Source organism: Cibotium barometz, chromosome 3 (assembly GCF_041138505.1).
Source record: "Cibotium barometz isolate CiBa-2024 chromosome 3, ASM4113850v1, whole genome shotgun sequence".
In the NCBI taxonomy this organism is placed as follows: domain Eukaryota; kingdom Viridiplantae; phylum Streptophyta; class Polypodiopsida; order Cyatheales; family Cibotiaceae; genus Cibotium; species Cibotium barometz.
The window spans coordinates 38,383,876-38,401,573 of record NC_141048.1 but is presented as its reverse complement, the minus strand read 5'-3'; the positions used below and the strand labels follow the sequence as shown (position 1 = coordinate 38,401,573).

Genomic DNA, 17,698 nt, shown 5'->3' with positions numbered 1-17,698 from the left:
CTTCCATCAGCATCTTCCTCTTCTAACCCTATGGTAGCTCCACCAGCACACCGAAGCCATTGGCTACTCCCTTAACCGCGTGCAAGTTAAACTACCAACCTTCAAAGGTACCATCATTGAAGATGTGCGGTGGTTCCTCACTATGTGTGACTCAAGAGGTACTCAAGAGGTTTCAATCGAGATGATACACGCTTGGTCTTGTTCCCGACAACGCTGGAAGAAAGTGCCGACGACGACCGGTGGTACAGTCAACCACTTCCTGGATTGGGCCACCCTCAAGCTACAATTCTTAGCTACCTTTCGGCATGGGAACTACTTTGACCTCATTACTCAAGAGCTTCACTAACTCTCCCCATTAAGGCGGGGGAGTTAGTGACCCAACCTATCACAAGTGCTAAAGTTTTGGTGGCTCAACTACCCCAAGATCCTTGAAACTACATGCTACAACAATGGGTGCTTCAAGCACTCCCTACTCAAACAACGATGAAGATGAGAGAGACCTTTCCACCCCAAGGCACCCTACAAGACTTCCAAGACAAAGCTACACAACTGGAGAATGCTCGCCTCATGGCAGAGTGTAGTAATTCTTGGTCCCCACTTATCCCTAGCATGTCTTCGATGACTCCAACTGTTCCGCTAGCCCCGACGGTAGCTTCTACATCCACTTCCATGGACAAGCTAGCCAAGCTCAAGAAAGAGCTTAAAGATTTTAAAAGGTTACAACAAGAGGACGTGGCCGTGGAAGTGCTCAAGAAGGAGATCAAGCAGCTCAAGGTCAAAGATCCCAAGACGAGTCCATGGTGCCCATGGCTTGCAAGGCCTTCTTCCAAATGAGGACGTGGCCGTGGAAGTGCTCAAGAAGGAGATCAAGCAGCTCAAGGTCAAAGATCCCAAGACGAGTCCATGGTGCCTAGTATGTGGCTTGCAAGGCCTTCTTCCAAATGATTGTCCCACCAAGAAATATTTCTCATTTTTCTCAAAGGCAGGCCATGAGGACAAGGAGTGTTAATACCTCAAGGGACTTCGCCTTATGCAACAAAAACTCAAGCAAGATGCCACCTCGCTTAATCCCTTTTCTCGAAGACTACATGCTGACCCCAACTTAAGCAAGGTGCCACCCCGCTTAGCATGAAGACTACCTGGTGACCCCAACCACTAGTGCTTCAACTTCTGCCCAAGACCCTTCTTGAACCCTCAATCAACTAGAGTAGCTACCCCCCAATCCCAAGCTTATATTAACCTTCTCACCATTGGTCCCTCCTTCTTAACTTCCCTACATACACTCCCCTCCTCCATGGCTACTTATGTGCAAACCCCTCCACCACCCCAAGCCACATCATCTCGATAGGGAGCTCAAGTAGCCATGGTAGCATACACCAATACCCCTCATCCTAGAGCAGCCCTAACATACAACCCCTACCTATGCAAATCCCATATCAAGCAGGCACTCTCCCAACCTATTAATCGTACCTCTCCCACCCATCCCACAAATACCTGAAGTCTATCAAAACCCACCCCTGGTGGTCTATGCAGCAGCTTCTCCCCAGTACCTCCGGCCGCTACTAACAACACGTATGGGGCCAAAGGTTTGCCAATCGCCGCCCTCCCAACAACAAACAACCCCACCCAGCCTCTTATATGCTATCATTATGGGGAACGGCCACATGCAAGCTCAATGCACTGTACCAGAGGACTCGCCCCCATGCCTCCATTGCTCGGAGAGCCGAGACCACTACACCCGAGATTTTCCTAGAAACCCACTAGTTAACATGGTGGAAGCAGTGGTGCCATCTCCCAAGGTTGACATTCCAATAGTGGCAATGGTGCCACCTCCCACTACTAGCACTCCAATAGTGGCGGCCGTCACCCGGTCTAAGGAGCCCCAAAGACACCAAATCCTCCTCTTGATGGTGCAGTTTACCCATACATTGTAGAACAAACTTATAAGGAGGTTGTGGAGTAATTTACTCAAACACCACCCATGGAGATAGAAGCGGCACCTAGCGTGGTCATTCCCCCAACCACCACACCTTCAAAGACAAATGAGGAGTCTACCCAACCCAAGGTTAGTAATATACATTGGGAGGAAGTGTTAGCAGGGGCAAATCACCCTTCCTCAATTATGTGGTTTGAGCTAGGAAATAAGAGAGCAATTACTAGGCTTGGTCTAGCATTGGTGGATGGAAGGCAACTAGGTGTGAAGCCACATCTAGTAGTAGTGGGTGACGGCCCAAACAACAAGCAAGGGTATGCCTCACTACCCCAGGAGTGGCTGATCATTGAAGCCCGAGGGTGACAGTCTCCATGGGAGAAACTCAAATCACAGGGATCATTGTGGATGGTGGTTCTGGAGGAGTTAACATCATGCCTAAAGCTCCTAGGCAATTCTTGGGTCTCCGAATTACCGAGCCAGCTTCCTTTGCCATCCAAGTGGTGGACCAGTGATGAGAAGTGATGCCCTTGAGACTAGTCGGGCAAGTTCTAATCACTTTTGAGGGATCAGTATTTGAAATGAATTTTGTGGTATTAGACCCCCCACCAGCTAGAGGGGCCTACAGCTTGCTCATTGGAAGGCCTTGGTTGCGGGCAACTCGGGTGATCCATGATTGGGTCCAGGACAACTTGCATATCCCCAACCCGAAGGTGACGGTGACCTTGCCCTAGGAAAAAGGCCCCGATGAGAGTGCAAGGGTCACTGCCCTACATGACATGATTCCCATTCGGGAGGAAGGACCCAGTGGCAAGGAATTGTAGGAGGAATGGCAAGGATTCCCAGTGGATGAGGCCTAGGATCCATTCGGCTCAAAAGGAGAGGCGGCAGAACCTCTATGGAATTGGTTAAATTCCTATGAGGGGTTCCAATGCAATATGGTGGAAATAGTGGAGTTGGACCCATACCCCATTCAAGAGGTGTCCCAAGAAGAAGAGCTCTCAGAAGACACAGTAGTTCGGGATTAGACTGAATTCTTGCTCACTCTGGCCTCTTCCTCTGCACCAGTATTCCAACATGAAGCAATAGAGGTCATAGGTCTAGCGAAACCAGAGTTTTCTTGACAACCTAGAAAGAACGTCTCTCAAGAGGAGTCGTTTGGGGTCTCCTAGTGGATGAGGCTTGGGGTTATAGGCGCTTGGGTCTAGAAGGACCCTTCCACTCTTTAGAGAATCACCAAAGTTTTCAAAGAGCACCAAGATGTGTTTGCATGGACTTACAAGGATCTCCCAAGGATAGACCCAGCCGTTTACACTCACATAATTCCACTAAAAGAAGGCAGTCAGCCAGTCACAGGAAGGGCATTTACCACATGAACCCAAAATATTCAGAAGTGAAGAAAGAGCTAGACAAGATGGAAGAGGCGGCCGGTATCATTGTTCCCATTGAGCACTCGGAGTGGTTGTCACCTATAGTGGTGATTTCCAAAAAGAAGACCAACAAGATCAGGATATGTGTAGACTTCAGATCCCTCAATCAATGCACAATCAAAGATGGGTTACCCTTTCCCTTCATAGAGCGGGTTTTGGAAGATGTGGCCGGCCATGTGCTCTATTCCTTCATGGATGGGTTCAGCGACGGCTACAACCAGTTAGTGATTGATGAGAAGGATCCACTCAAGACAGCATTTGTCACACAGTGGGGAACATATGCCTACAGGATGATGCCCTTTGGTCTTTGCAATGCCCCAGCCTCCTTCCAGAGGACCGACACCAAGATTTTCCAAGAGTATTTGAATGACTTCTTATGCATCTTTTTGGATGGCTTCTCTAACTTTAGTACAAAAAAAGACATGCTTAGGGTGGTGGTTCTAGAGGAACACCTACCTTAACTCTCTTTGGTGTTCGTGAAGCACAAGGTATCCGGTCTCTGCCTTAACCCCTTCAAGTGCCACTTCCTTATGGGTCATGGTGCCTTGTTGGGTCACATAATCTCAACTGATGATGGTCTTTCTCCGGATCCTGACAAGATCATTGTTATTCTTAGATTAGACCCATCCGTCCAATCCTAAAGGCGTGTAGGAATTTCTTGGACATACAGGCTACCAACACCGGTTCGTTTGCATGTATACAGATATTTGTTTTCCACTCAACCGCTTGCTCCACTTGGATGTTCCTTTCCATTGGGGCCCCGATCAAGAGAGAGCCTTCACTTTTCTCAAGTACATGCTGGTGCATGCTCCAGTACCCATCACCTCGAATTGGGAATTGATCTTCCATGGGCACACAGATGCCAGTGCAATAGCAGTAGGAGCAATGCTACCGCAACCAGATCTAGAATTTGAAGATGGATAGGCCTATTCACTATGCAAGCATGTAGCTCAATTGGGCCGAGAGAAACTACTCCACCACAGAGTGGAAGGTTTTGGCCATAGTATGCTCATTTCAAAAATTCGGACATTATTTATTAGGGCATCACTTTATGGTGATCACGGACCATCAAGCCCTGAAGTATTTGTTGAATAAAGCCCAGGTGGCTAACAGGATCTAGAGATGGCTCCTTCTCTTTCAAGAATTTGACTTTGAGATTATGGTCCGTCGTCCACCCGGAAGAACCTTGTCACGGCTAATCATATGTCTAGAATCCCAAGTGGGGAGCCAGGCTCTGAAGATGGGATTTGTGATGCTCCCGAACAGCATATTGTTTGCAGTGGATGCCACCCCTACTTGGTACGAGGACATTGTGATGCTATTAAAAATAAGCACAGCTAGGTTTCCCTAGAATGCCAATGCCAAGGCAAAGAGAAGGCTTTTACTTAAGAGTAGGCCTTATTAGCTCATTGTTGGGTAGTTGTACAAGAGGGGCAAGGATGAAGTGTTGAGGAGATGTGTCAACCCTCATGAGGTTCCCCTCATCATGGAGGATGCACATTCCAAACCAAGTGGAGATCACTGGCCTAGCCATGTCACCACGTGAAAGATCATGCAATCTGGTATATGGTGACCCTCCCTATTCTTTGATTGCCAAAAGTGGGTGCAACAATGCCACATATGTCAAAGGTCTGGACCCAAACCAGATAGTAGGCACTACTCGCCTCTCCATTCCCCACCCTCAGAGCCCTTTGAGAAGTGGGGCATTGATTTTGTGGGCCCCATCACCCCAAAGTCCCACCCCACTGGGTGTACGAGTACATTTTGGTGGCCACTGACGACTATGTGACCAAATGGGCTAAGGCCATAGCCACTCGGGACAACACCGCTCTCACAGTGGCCAAGTTCGTATGAGAGCATCTTCACCAAATTTGGGTGTCCTATAGAAATCATCACCGAGGGACAGAGGGAAACATTTTGTGAATGAAATAATAGATACCCAACTGGCACATTATCAAATCTTCCACCGAAGGTCCTGTGCTTACTACCCCAAGGCTAATGGACAAGTGGAGAGCACCAACAAGGTCTTGTGCAAGTCCCTATCGGCAAGGAGCACTCTCACCAATGGGATCAAGCCCTCTTGGGTGTATTGTGGGCCTATCACATAGTTTACAAGGCAACCGCCTCTCACACACTCCATTCCAACTTGCTTTTGGGCTAAAGGCCATATTACCTTTTGAATTTAATGCAGGATCATCCAGAGTGGAACAGCCAAAGGCCACTACCTATCACCTTGCGTACTCCAGCAGGAGCAGCTCAAAGTCTTGGAAGAGACCCATCAACTCGCTCGAAGGCCACAGAGGTGGAGCAACTTCGACGTAAATCCTGGCATGATCGACACTTGACACTTCCCCAATTCTGTGAAGGTGACTTAGCTTTGGTCTACAATTCCAAATATTTAAAAAAGGCTCGAAAGTTGGTGTATGCTTGGCAAGGTCCCTTCCGGGTAGTGGAGATCTTGCCCATGGGTGCGGTGTGCAACTAGAAAATCTCCAAAGTGCCTCCCTTCCGTTGGTGAATGGCTCTAGGGTGAAGAAATATTGGCCTCCTCAGGTGTGACAAGCCATCAAGCGCTCATGGGGATGACACGGGTTGTACATATTTATATATTTTTTAAATCTTCTTTACCACTTTATTGGTTTTTTTCGCATTTTTCTTTTTCTCCTTTCTTTTTCTCTTGTGGGTTACATGGTGGCCTCAATCTCCGCTTATCACCCTACCCCCTCCCCTCTCATTTCTTCCCTCATCCCTCCTCACCGATCAACCCTTTCCCCCTCCCCTCTCACTTCCCCCCTTGACGTTCCTCACTGACCATCGCCCCCCTCTCCCCCTCCCTCTCTCACCATCACCCCCCTCTCTCGCTCGTTGACCCCACCCGCCCCTTCCCTGTCCTCACCGCCGCCGTCACCCCTCCCCCCTCTCTCTCTTTCCCCCCTCACACTGACCACCCCACCCCTCTTCCTCACCCCACCGAAAACCCCTCTCACCCTCTCCTTCGCCACCCTACCCATCTCCCCCTCTCTCTCACCAACCCCTCCTTCCCCCGTGCGCGCAATCACCCCCTATCTCCCTTTCACCCGGCCCCCCTCCCATCACTCCCCACCGGCACCCTCTCTTGCAACCGCCACCTCTCACCTTTCCATTATGCTGCCTCACATGGCCAATCTGAGGTACTTTTGTTGTTGTTGGAGAAGGGTGTGTCGTTGAATGAAATTAATCATCATAGACAGATGCCTCTCATGTTTGCTTGTAAAAATGGAAGGGTATTTTGCATTGAGAAGCTTGTGGATTGGGATCTGATATCCTCGTGTTTGATGCTCCCAATGGGAGGACGTGCCTCCATTATGCAGCAAAGAGCAGTCACCTTGATTGTACCCAACGATTTTTGGATGCTGCCGAGATGTCCCCACAGTGGCACAAACATGTGGCGCTACACCTCTACGCTTGGTAGCCCGGTCCAGCCATTCTACAGTAGTCCGCTTGCTTTTAAGTAACGGGTCTCTCATGTGTGCAATGACCACAAGATCTGGTGGAAGCGGCTATGGTTTTAGAAGCACACCTTTTCATTTTACAGCACGTGGAGGATCATATGAATGTGTTAAAGAGCTTTTGGCATGGGGTGCAGATAGGTTGCAAAGAAACTCTCAAGGACACAATCCTTTTTTCATCACTATGTAATATCATAACATAGCATGTGCATGTGCAGCTCTTCTCTTTGGCTCTGCAGAGCCCTTGGTATGACCATCTACGTGGCAATTTATGAGCAGTCTTGACCCTAAAGCAAAAGTTATGCTAGAGGCTACCTTGACACATGCTAATGATGCTTGGGAGAAGCAGATCTTTTTTGTTAATAAGAAGCGGATCTTTTATCCTGGCTATGGCCAGGTTTCATTTTGTATCTTTGTGTATGCGTGGACTTCGTGCCAGAAGTTTTGCCCGGACAAAGTGGCCAGTGATTATTGTTTAGATTGGTTTTATACTTTTTTGGTATCAATGTAACATTCCTGATGGATGCTTTGCCTGGGGGATGATACTGGTAATGCAGGTAGTAATGGCTTATTGGATGAGTGCTGGATGAAGTGCCCAAGAGCTCTCAGTTCAATCATTTTTTCCATAGCTGGCTTGCTGGATGAAGTTACCCAGGAGCCTAATTGAATCATTTTTATTATTTGTGTATCTCTCCAAAAGTTTTCTTGAAACGATCATTGTATGAGGTATGCCTAGGAGCCTTGATCTCTATCTATCTTTTTCACATAAAGTGAAAAGACTACTTTGGATATCTAAAATCCAATGGTAACAAGATACTCCCCTCCCCTATCTTGTTTGACCATGCTATGGATGTTTGCTTTAAACCATACAAGGCTTTACATAACCTACACACAAAATCTGGGTGTGCATCACTCTCATAACGGGGGGAGTGCATCATGTATATTTCTTCTTACAAATCACCATGCAAAAAAGCATTCTTTACATCCATGTGATGTAAAGACCAACCCTTCGCTATACAGAAATACCAATGATAGCTCTCACGATGCCATTCTTGTAACCGAACTGAATATCTCCTCATAGTCAATTCCATAGGTCTATGTATAACCCTTGGCAACCAATCTTGCCTTATGTACCTGCTCATTGATTCATTTGAGTTATACTTGACCTCATACACCCAACACTTATATCTAATTGCCTTCTTTTCCTTAGACAAAGGTATTAACTCCCATGTTACATTTATATCCAATGCTACCATCTCCTCATTCATAGTATCTTTCCATTTTTTTATTTCCAAGTGCCTACTCAAAATAAGTGGGCTCCAACTCTTGTATTGCTTTACCAATTTAGGTATAATGATAGGCTATATATCCGTCATATCTCAACCTTTCAACAAACGGGGTATATATTCTTCAGTCTTTTATATACCTAGATCACTACTAGGTTTCCTCAAAATAGGCCTTGTTCTCCTTACACCAAGTGTAACCACTTGTTGATAGAATGCCAAGCTCCTTATCAAGACTTTGCTCGGAGCCGCTAGAGTCACCATCCATATATATGTGACCTGTTGATAGATCAGGCACAAAAGGTTGATATAACTTTTCCTTCCCTTTGTGTGATACATACGTACCTACATCTATTCTTAACCTACTTGACCATAGACTAACATTGGATCCATTGTTAGGAAACTCTCTAAGTCCACTAAGCACCTGTGATTAACTGATTTACATGTGGGACAACATCATTCCCTCTTATATATGCATCTTTTGTTTTCTTCCCACCTACTTATCTCATCAAAGAAAACATATTTGTTTACTCGCATCTCATGAGAGTGGTAGGGTTATAACATCTATAACCTTTTTGCTCTAAAGCTAAACCAATGAAGATGCATTTTTTTTACTTTTGAATCCACTTTTGTTCTCACTTCATCGAGAACATGCACATATGCAATAGACCCACAAAAACATCTATCCTACATGGTCGCTTACACCTCGTGCATTTTAGCATCCAAAGTAAACATCCGACCATTTCTATTATCCTTTGTAACCAAGCAGCACTGATTTTTTAGGTCTTCTACAAAACATCCTTGAGAATTAAATCTCACTTATAGGCCCTGCTCAACCATCTGTCCAATAGAAACCAGGTTCTTAGAACATGAAGTACATCTGTCAAGTACTTCATTTTATCATCCTACATAGATAATGGCACACACTTTACCAACATGCATAATAAGATGTGCAGTATCATCACGTTGTGAGGAGCAAAATGAGCCCCTCCTAAGCATGATGTATAGTTATAGGAAATGTGTATATGAGATGGTATGTGGTGGATCATAGGTGAGAAACGACGTGTGGCAGCCAAGGGAAAAAGCAGAGGTACAAGTAACCAAAAAGGAAAACGTATGGGCAATCAAAAGAAGCGGGCGACGCTACTTTCTAGAAGGATGAAGGTGGCAACGGGGTTCGAGTAGAAGTTTTTTTAGCTTTTTATGGAGGACTCTCTAAGACACGATAGCTAGAGATAACCAGAGAGAGAGGTGAGCACCGACCGCCGCAGTCGAGTGGACTCCTGTGATTCCATTTTCTTGATTGAGGTTGAAGGCAGAGATCTTGCAAATGTTGAAGATCACGAAGAACAACGCAGTGTGAGAAGGCTTGTTTGGGTCAGAGTAGAGGAAGGGCTAGAGATCAAAGTCAGCAAGGAATTGTGTGCCCTTGGACATTTGTACAGCACCTCTATTAGATACTTGATCTAGATTAGATATGCCTCAACTATAGCTCCTTTCTGTCAGTTGTGTCCTGAATCATGTAAAGTTTAAAGTTGAGGATCTATATGTGGAGGACCCTGAGGGTTTTCTGAGTTTTTCTTTTTCCTTGAATCCCCAAGTCTTAGGGATGTTAAGACTGTTTGTTTATTTCATTGAAGAATATAGTGTGTTGATCTTGAGCTCTGTGTGAGTTGATGAGCTTTTGTGCCATGATGCTTTAACTGTGTTGTCTTGACTGAGATGATGGAGGAGAAACACTTGTTGAGTACAAGCCTATAGACTACTGGGTCAATACTGACTTAGTTAGCTTTTGTTGTTGAGAGATGATAGGGTCACTTCTATGTCAGCTGAACATCAGAATCATCAGCTAAAAGTGTGGGGACCCTGGGCTGGCTTGTTTGAGTGAGTCAGAAGTGCTTGTAACTCTAGTCTGGACTGTCAGCTGTCAACAATCAGAAGGGTCTCATGTGTAGTTAGTTTCTGCATCAGCTATGTGTTGACTAGCTGATGTCAACTAAGTGGTTAGATCTATGCCTTTGAGTCTTCTGAGTATCTAGAGGTGTCAGTGTACAAAAAGGAGAGAAAGTCTGACACAGAGGTTAGTTTACTCTATTTCAGACAGCCAAGTCTATCTCAGATTGTACAATTAGAAGGGAGCCAAAGAAGTGTCAGCAGAGGACAGATGACTGATATAGAGAGCTTCTAAAGCAAAGTTATAAGGCCAACCGATGCTGGAGGACAGTAGAGGAGCCTGGAGAATAGATTTCTATTTGGGAAACAATGGAGGATTTTGGAGGCAAAATCCGCTAATTTTGAGTCAGCCGAAGGGGATTTGTGTAAGCTGAGGTCAGGAGAGGCTTGTAGTTAAATGATCAAGGATGTTGGAGGTCAGAGCTGACCTGGGAAGACAATTGTAAAAGAAAATTAGGTCATCCAGAGGGTTGGGAGGGTATTGAGGTATCTAAAAAACTCAACTAGAGATCTAAGGACACGCTGAGTAGATTGGTGCTCTTTGAGATGGGATCTTGGAGTCCCCCAATTCTGATCCCACTGTGTCTTCTTCTGGTGTGTGCCTACTGGTGGTGTAGTAGAGGCTATCACCCAGCCATCACCTAATCACCACACATTGTTTGCTACCCCCATTGAGGATCAGAAAGTTCTTTGTTGCACCCAAGAGTTCAGTAGCAGTGCCCAGTAGCTCCATGGTGGTGGAAGAGCACCCAGTCAGTCTGACCACCTTCCAAGTCATGAGCACCACCTCAGTAGTGCACATGTGAAGATGGGGCTATAACCACTGGAGTAATCGTTGCCAAGATCAAGAAGTCTCAGCTTAAAAGAGTGGCTAATCGCTAGAGAGAGAGAGAGAGAGAGAGAGAGTCACACAGACAGAATTGATGTATGAAGGGTATAGTCATTGCATGTTGTCAACTGGTGGTTGACAGTCAGTGTTATAAAGCTTGTTATAGAGATAGTCTTCAAGAAGTCGTAGCTTTGTGTGGGACAAATACTCTGTAATAGTCTGCAATACTTCTAGAAAGTAAATCAAGAGCAATGTTGCCATACCATCACGTATGTTCATTGTGTTGATTAAGCATGCTGTCTCTATTTTTTAATAAACGTGTCATGTATGTGTAAGAGTGAGTGAGATATGCAGTAGTGAGTTGCAAGGATGAGAGCTGAGAGAGTGTGAGTGAAGATCTCCACAACAAAGTGGTGTTTTGAGTGTCCCCATGACCACTTAGAAGTTGGTGTTTGTATCCAAAAACTCTTACGAGTGACTACACGTCTCCCATGGCATTGCCTAACTGATCTGTCTCACCAGACTGCTATCTTGCCATTCCGCTGAGAGGAAAATCAATGACAACCACTTGGTGATCTTGCTGGGGAACTACTTCCTACTGGGAACTGTGCTAGGGAAAAACCTTACCACAACTCTACTGAACTACTATTACAACTCCGCTACGAAACTTCCTACGAAAAAAACTCTACAATATCTTGGCTGGAAATCTCTCAAGTTGAGGAGATCGTAGAGAAGGAGGAAAACCTCCGCTGAGTAGCATTCTACAGCTTTAGGGCGAAGGAAAACTCGAAATTTGTGAGTCCACTTAGAACAAGTGCGGAGAAACCATATCATGGAAGGAGTTTTCCTAAAAAGTTAAGTGTGGAGAACCTTTCTGTTGAGATGTCAAGCTCAACATGAGCTAACACTCATGAGGTGCCTACATGACCGTTCGACATTCACATCACACTGGCAGATTTGGTAGCTGGCACCGACATATCTCCGCCAGAGATTCTACAGCTGGACTACACCGACTATTCCACACCTACCCACTCCACTTAGCGTGTTCACATTATGGACCACTTGTATATACTCTATTACGTGTGTTAGTTACTTTATCTTCTTTGTAGACCTCTTTTGTTGTGTAAAGGAGGAGAAGAATTTTCAACCTCTCCTTGTGTGTGTTCTCTTCTAGGGTTTGTGTGAGGATGTGTGTACTTTTGCAAGAGCTCAAGCTCTTTTCTCCCTTGCATCTTTTCATGGTATCAGAGCCTAGTTCATGCTATAAGCGGAAAGTAAGAGAAGCATAGGAAGCGGTATGACGATAAGAGCTTCATCTTCTCCTCCCCCTCTGTGTTGGCTACTACACCCTCGCGACGAGAGCTTTTCGGGAGGCACCGACAAACGAACTCCGATCGAGGAGCTTTCTTCGTGGAAGAAGAGCTACACAGGACAACTATACTACTTGTTGGACGACGTCTTTCAAGCCGAAAATGCATTTCGAACGCGTCTGGACCTCCGTTTTTCAGTTTATAGGTGTTCACGAGCACTGTGGGTAAGTTTCGATTCTACAAAACTATGTTTTTGAATCTGCAAGAAGGGTGATTGGTTGGGCATACACTGTGTGTACTAAAATAGGTCTCAAAGTTGCCATTAAGTGTATGTATGCAAATTGAGGTCACTAGTTGTAACAGTTTGGGTGCAGTATAATACCGCTATAGAGAATACAATAGTTTGTGCAGGTCAAACAAGAGTGCTATTTTTGGTAAATTTATTTTGCACCAAACAAGATGTCGAATGATGGAATAAATCAGATTGTTGTAGAGAAGATTCACAAGAAAAACTTCCATGCTTAGAGGTTTAGATTGACAAATATCTGATGGGAAAAGGTTACTGGGACTATATTGAAGGTGAACATGAGGAGACACGAGAGATACCAAAGATTAATCCAACTATTACAAATGTAAAAGAATTCAAGGATTAGAATCAAGGAGCAAGGAAAGTCATGTATTAGCTTTCTATCAGCATACAAGACACTATAATTGGGCATATACAATATACCAAGTCACCTAAGGAGACATGAGACACCTTAGTGAAGTTGTATCAAACTAACACCAAGACACGAAAGATTCAGTTGAAGAATGAGATTTATAGTATAGAGAAGAAAAATATGTCTGTGATTGATTATGCCTTAAAGATCAAGGGCATTGTGGAATCCCTTGTATCAATTGATATTTCTGTTGATGATGATGATAAGGTGAAAGTGTGTCTACGTGGTCTCGAACCACAATACAAGACGTTCAAGACGTCTATTCAAACTTGAGAGAACATTTCCAACTTCACAAATTTAATGTCAATGCTGATCATTAAAGAGAAGAATTTGGGTGAAGATCTATAGTCTTCACAAAGCAAAAACAGTTCAAAGCAACAAGCCTTCTACTACACAAGTGCAGATAGAGGACGAGGCAGAGGTCATGGACATGGCCAAGGTGGTGGCCAAACAGGTAATCAGAATTATGGTCAACACAACAACAACAGTTCCAAGATTCGCAAACAACACACAGGTGGAAGAGACCAGTTTAGAGACAAGGGGAGTCAACAAGATCATGGTAATTGACAAAGACAGCATAATGATACACGAGGCTATTTTTACTGTGGTAAGCCTAAACATGTGTAAGCAAATTGCTAGAAGAAACAGGTTACAAAAGGCAACAAAGTAAGTAGAATGTTTACATTAAATGTAAATATGCCTGAAGTGAGTGCTGTAAGGTTTGCAAATGGTTCAGGAGTTGTTGCAAATACAGACATTTGGCATAAGAGAATTGGGCATGTAAATGTGCAAAGAATGAAGTCTATGCAAACTAAAGAAATTCTAACATGACTACCTACGTTTAAGGTTGAAGGTATATCGAAAGTATGTGAAGCATATCAATTTGGAAAGAAATAAAGCATGTATTTCCACATGACAGAAATGTGAGAAGAATGTGCTAGATGTTGTGCATTCATATGTATGGGCCCAACGAAGACTATGTCTATGGGTGGCTGCAAGTACTACATAACATTCATTGATGACCACACGAGGAAAGTGTGTATTTCATGAAGGAGAAGAGTGAAGTGTTCACTCATTTTTAGAATTTCAGAGTGATGGCTGAAAACAGACAAGAAAAAGCATGTAAAGTACCTAAGATTAGATGGAGGGAGAGAATACTTCTCCAATGAGTTCTCTGAATTCTTGCAAAAGAATGGCATTCATAGACAATTTACATGTAGATACAATCCATAGCAAAATGGAGTTGCTTAGTGGAAAAACAAGCACAGTGCAGAGACAGCATGGGCATTGATGACAGAAGAATATGTCGCATAGCTATTAGGCTGAGGCTGTCTACAGTAGTTTATATCATGAACAGGACTCCTACTGCAACCACACATGATGTAATGCCAAAGAAGTAGTTTACTTGCAAGAAACCTGATTTGTCTCACTTAAAAGTTTTTGGATGTATTGCATATGTGCATGTGCCAGATGAGTTGCATATTAAGTTGAATCCAAAGACAGAAAAATATGTGTTTATTCGGTATTCCCTTGAGCAAAAGGAATATAGATGCTATAATCCTGCTACACGTGAATTAAGCAGGGATGTTATATTTGATGAGATGAGTAGCTAATATGCTGCTGAAAAAGATGTTAGGACTGATGTAAGTGGAAACGTGGTTGCACAGAATGCAAGTCAGCAATCACAGTCATTCAGTGGACCAAGAGAGTCCTCATCTAGCAATTCTCTTGATAAGACCATGGAGTGGCAGGCTGTGTCATAATACCATCCCTAGAAATGTAATTGGTACATCACATAAAGGCAAAGAGAAAGTCGTTGAACCCCTTGGTATGCTTAATTTTTCTATTGGGCATTCTCTTGTTGATGTAGAGTCCAGTGGCTCGGAGATGAGCCTTGATGAGAAGCTTGGGATTATAGCAATGAGGACACCTGGTGTGAAGAAGGCTATAGAAGCCATGAATATAAAGTTATGAAGATCTAGAAAAGTAAAAAACCCAATACAGAGGTTGACTTATGATGATTATGTAGCTCATCACTATACTTATATGGCACAAAAGTTGTGCAAGTTATAAAACCCACATGTTTTGATGAGGCTATTGGAAATGTGTGTTGCGAGAAAGCTACGGATGAGGAGATGGATGCATAGTATGGAAATGAGACTTGGGATTTGGTGCCACTACCTAAAGGCAAGAAAGCTATTGGTTGTAAGTGGGTGTATAAGGTGAAACATAACGGTGATGGTAGCATAAGCAGGTACAAGGCTAGATTGGTAGCCAAAGGATATACACAGACACATGGATTGATTATGAAGAGACATTTGCCCCAGTTGTTGCAAAGATGGCAACCATGAAATGTGATTGCGATGGCTGCAGCTAAACGCTGGTTTTTACATCAAATGGATGTAAAAAATGTGTTCTTGCATGGTGACTTGCAGGAAGTAGTGTATATGGATCAACCACATGGTTTTGAGGACACAGGTTACCCAGAGTATGTATGTAAGCTTTGTAAGGCTTTGTATGGGCTGAAGCAAGCTCCACGAGCATGGCATGACAAGATTGTTGAGTATCTTGTCACTATTGGTTTTTATATGATAGATGCAGATCACTCTTTGTATGTGCGCAAGAGTGATAAGAGTATTGTGATCATTGCCATCTATGTAGATAATCTTATTGTTGGGGGTGACAATTTGGATGAGATTGAGCATGTGAAAAGTCTTCTCGAAAGGAAGTTTGAGATTAAGAATTTGGGAGATCTATGTTACTTTTTCGAAATTGAGGTCATTCGCACACCTGATGCTATTTGACTGACACAGAGATAGTATGTATTGGACATGTCCAAGTATTGAATGGTTGATTGTAAGTCAATCTCAATGCCATTAGATCAAAATGGCAAGCTTAGTACACATGCACATCTTGACAGTATACAATGCACACTTTGATATTTGAGGACCACTGTTGATTATGCATTGTTTTATGCAACAAGTGTACCATCGGAGCTATATGGGTACACATGCAGATTGGACAAGAGATCTACCAATGGATTTATGTTTTCATTGGGGAGTGCTGCTGTGACATGGAGAAACAAGAAGCATCCTACAATTGCCTTGTCTAGTACAAAGACAGAGTGCAGAGAAGCTACGGTGGCAACGTGTGAGGTAGCTTGGTTACGCAAGCTACTTGCTGATTTGGGGTTGCATGTGGAGAGAGAGGTGGTCATATATTGTGACAATCTTAGTAGTATACAATCGGCCAAGAACCCAGTTTTCTATGCACGAACGAAACACATTGAGGTACATTACCACTTTATCAGGAAGAGTGTCTTGGCACACCACATCGATGTGGCCTACATCATCAACACACAAGATCAGGTCGCTGACATCTTCACAAAAGCCTTGGAAGCTGAGAAGCTTCGCAAATTTTGAGATATGCTTGGAGTTCATGAGCTAGAGTTGAGCTTGAGGGGGAGTGTTGAAATGTCAAGCTCAACATGAGCTGACACTCACGAGACCCCTACATGACCGTTCGACATTTACATCACTAGCGGGTTTGATAATTGGCACCGACATATCTCTGCCAGAGATTCTACAACTGGACTACACCGACTATTCCACACCTACCCACTCCACTTAGCGTATTCACATTATGGACCGCTTGTATATACTCTATTATGTGTGTTAGTCACTTTATCTTCTTTGTAGACCTCTTTTGTTGTGTGAAGAAGAAGCTTGTCTTCTATATTGCATGGAGCTTAAAATTCCCTCTCCTCACGTAAGGTTAAAAAAACTTTTCCTTCTCATAGTCACAATTTTTCTCCATCTCAAAAAGAGACCACCAAAAGCTCTCCTGCAAGATCACTATTCTCTCCTCGTGCAAACAACTCTCAAACCTCTTTCTTTCTTTTTTAGCACTTCTTGCATGCAAAAAGTAGGAGCTCCACCTCCTCCTCAAAAGTCCAAAGCACCATTCAGAAGCTTTTCTTTTCAAAACAACGAGGTATGCAAAACCTCAAGCTCCTTGTACCATACATGAGCAACTTACGTGTGGAATCACATGAATGACCCTGCACACATCCATGACAACTTGATGAGACACCATATGCTCCACATGCTCATTACTTGCTAACCTCGAGCATGTGGAGCATACCAAAAAAAAACCTTTCCTCCTCACACTCAAAATTTTCCTTCATCTCACAAAGAGACTAGCCTCAAGCTCTCCTTCTACAAGAAAATCACAATTCTCTCCTCATTTGCAAGAAGCTTGCGTATCAAAGCATGGAACCTCTTGAACCAAGTTCTCCACACGAAGATGTGCATTCCCTTCAATTGGCTGATCTCTTGCCCTTGTGTAAACCAAACCCAAAGGCTCATCTAGAATCACACCAACATTGTACTTCTACACCAGGCACCTGGGTTGGAAGGAGGGAGGTGGGGGGGTGGTGTTTGGGTTTGGGTTTGTTATGCATCATCAACCTAGAGGATTAAATCAGCACTTTGCTTTGTCAGTTCCTTGTTCGTGGTCTGGCCATAGGAGGAGAGCTTACAAGACATTTCCAGGTGCCCATATAGTAGGCTGTACCTCCAGTCAAGGTGAGCCCTGGAGACCACACACTAGCTGGAATCTTCATTGTTGTGAGGCTTCAGCAGCCGCACTACTCATCCTCCCACTTTACATTAGAGAGCCTTGTGGGCACAGATGTGTGTTTGTATGGGTGTGTTGGTGTTGATAGTTCACTACAAAGAAAAAGAAAGCAAGAAAA

General features: G+C 44.1%; 1 pseudogene; it reads left to right on the top strand.

The window, feature by feature from the left end:
- Positions 1 to 669: 669 nt before the first annotated feature.
- LOC147640038 (putative E3 ubiquitin-protein ligase XBAT31) lies at positions 670 to 7,515 on the top strand (annotated as a pseudogene).
- Positions 7,516 to 17,698: the final 10,183 nt, after the last annotated feature.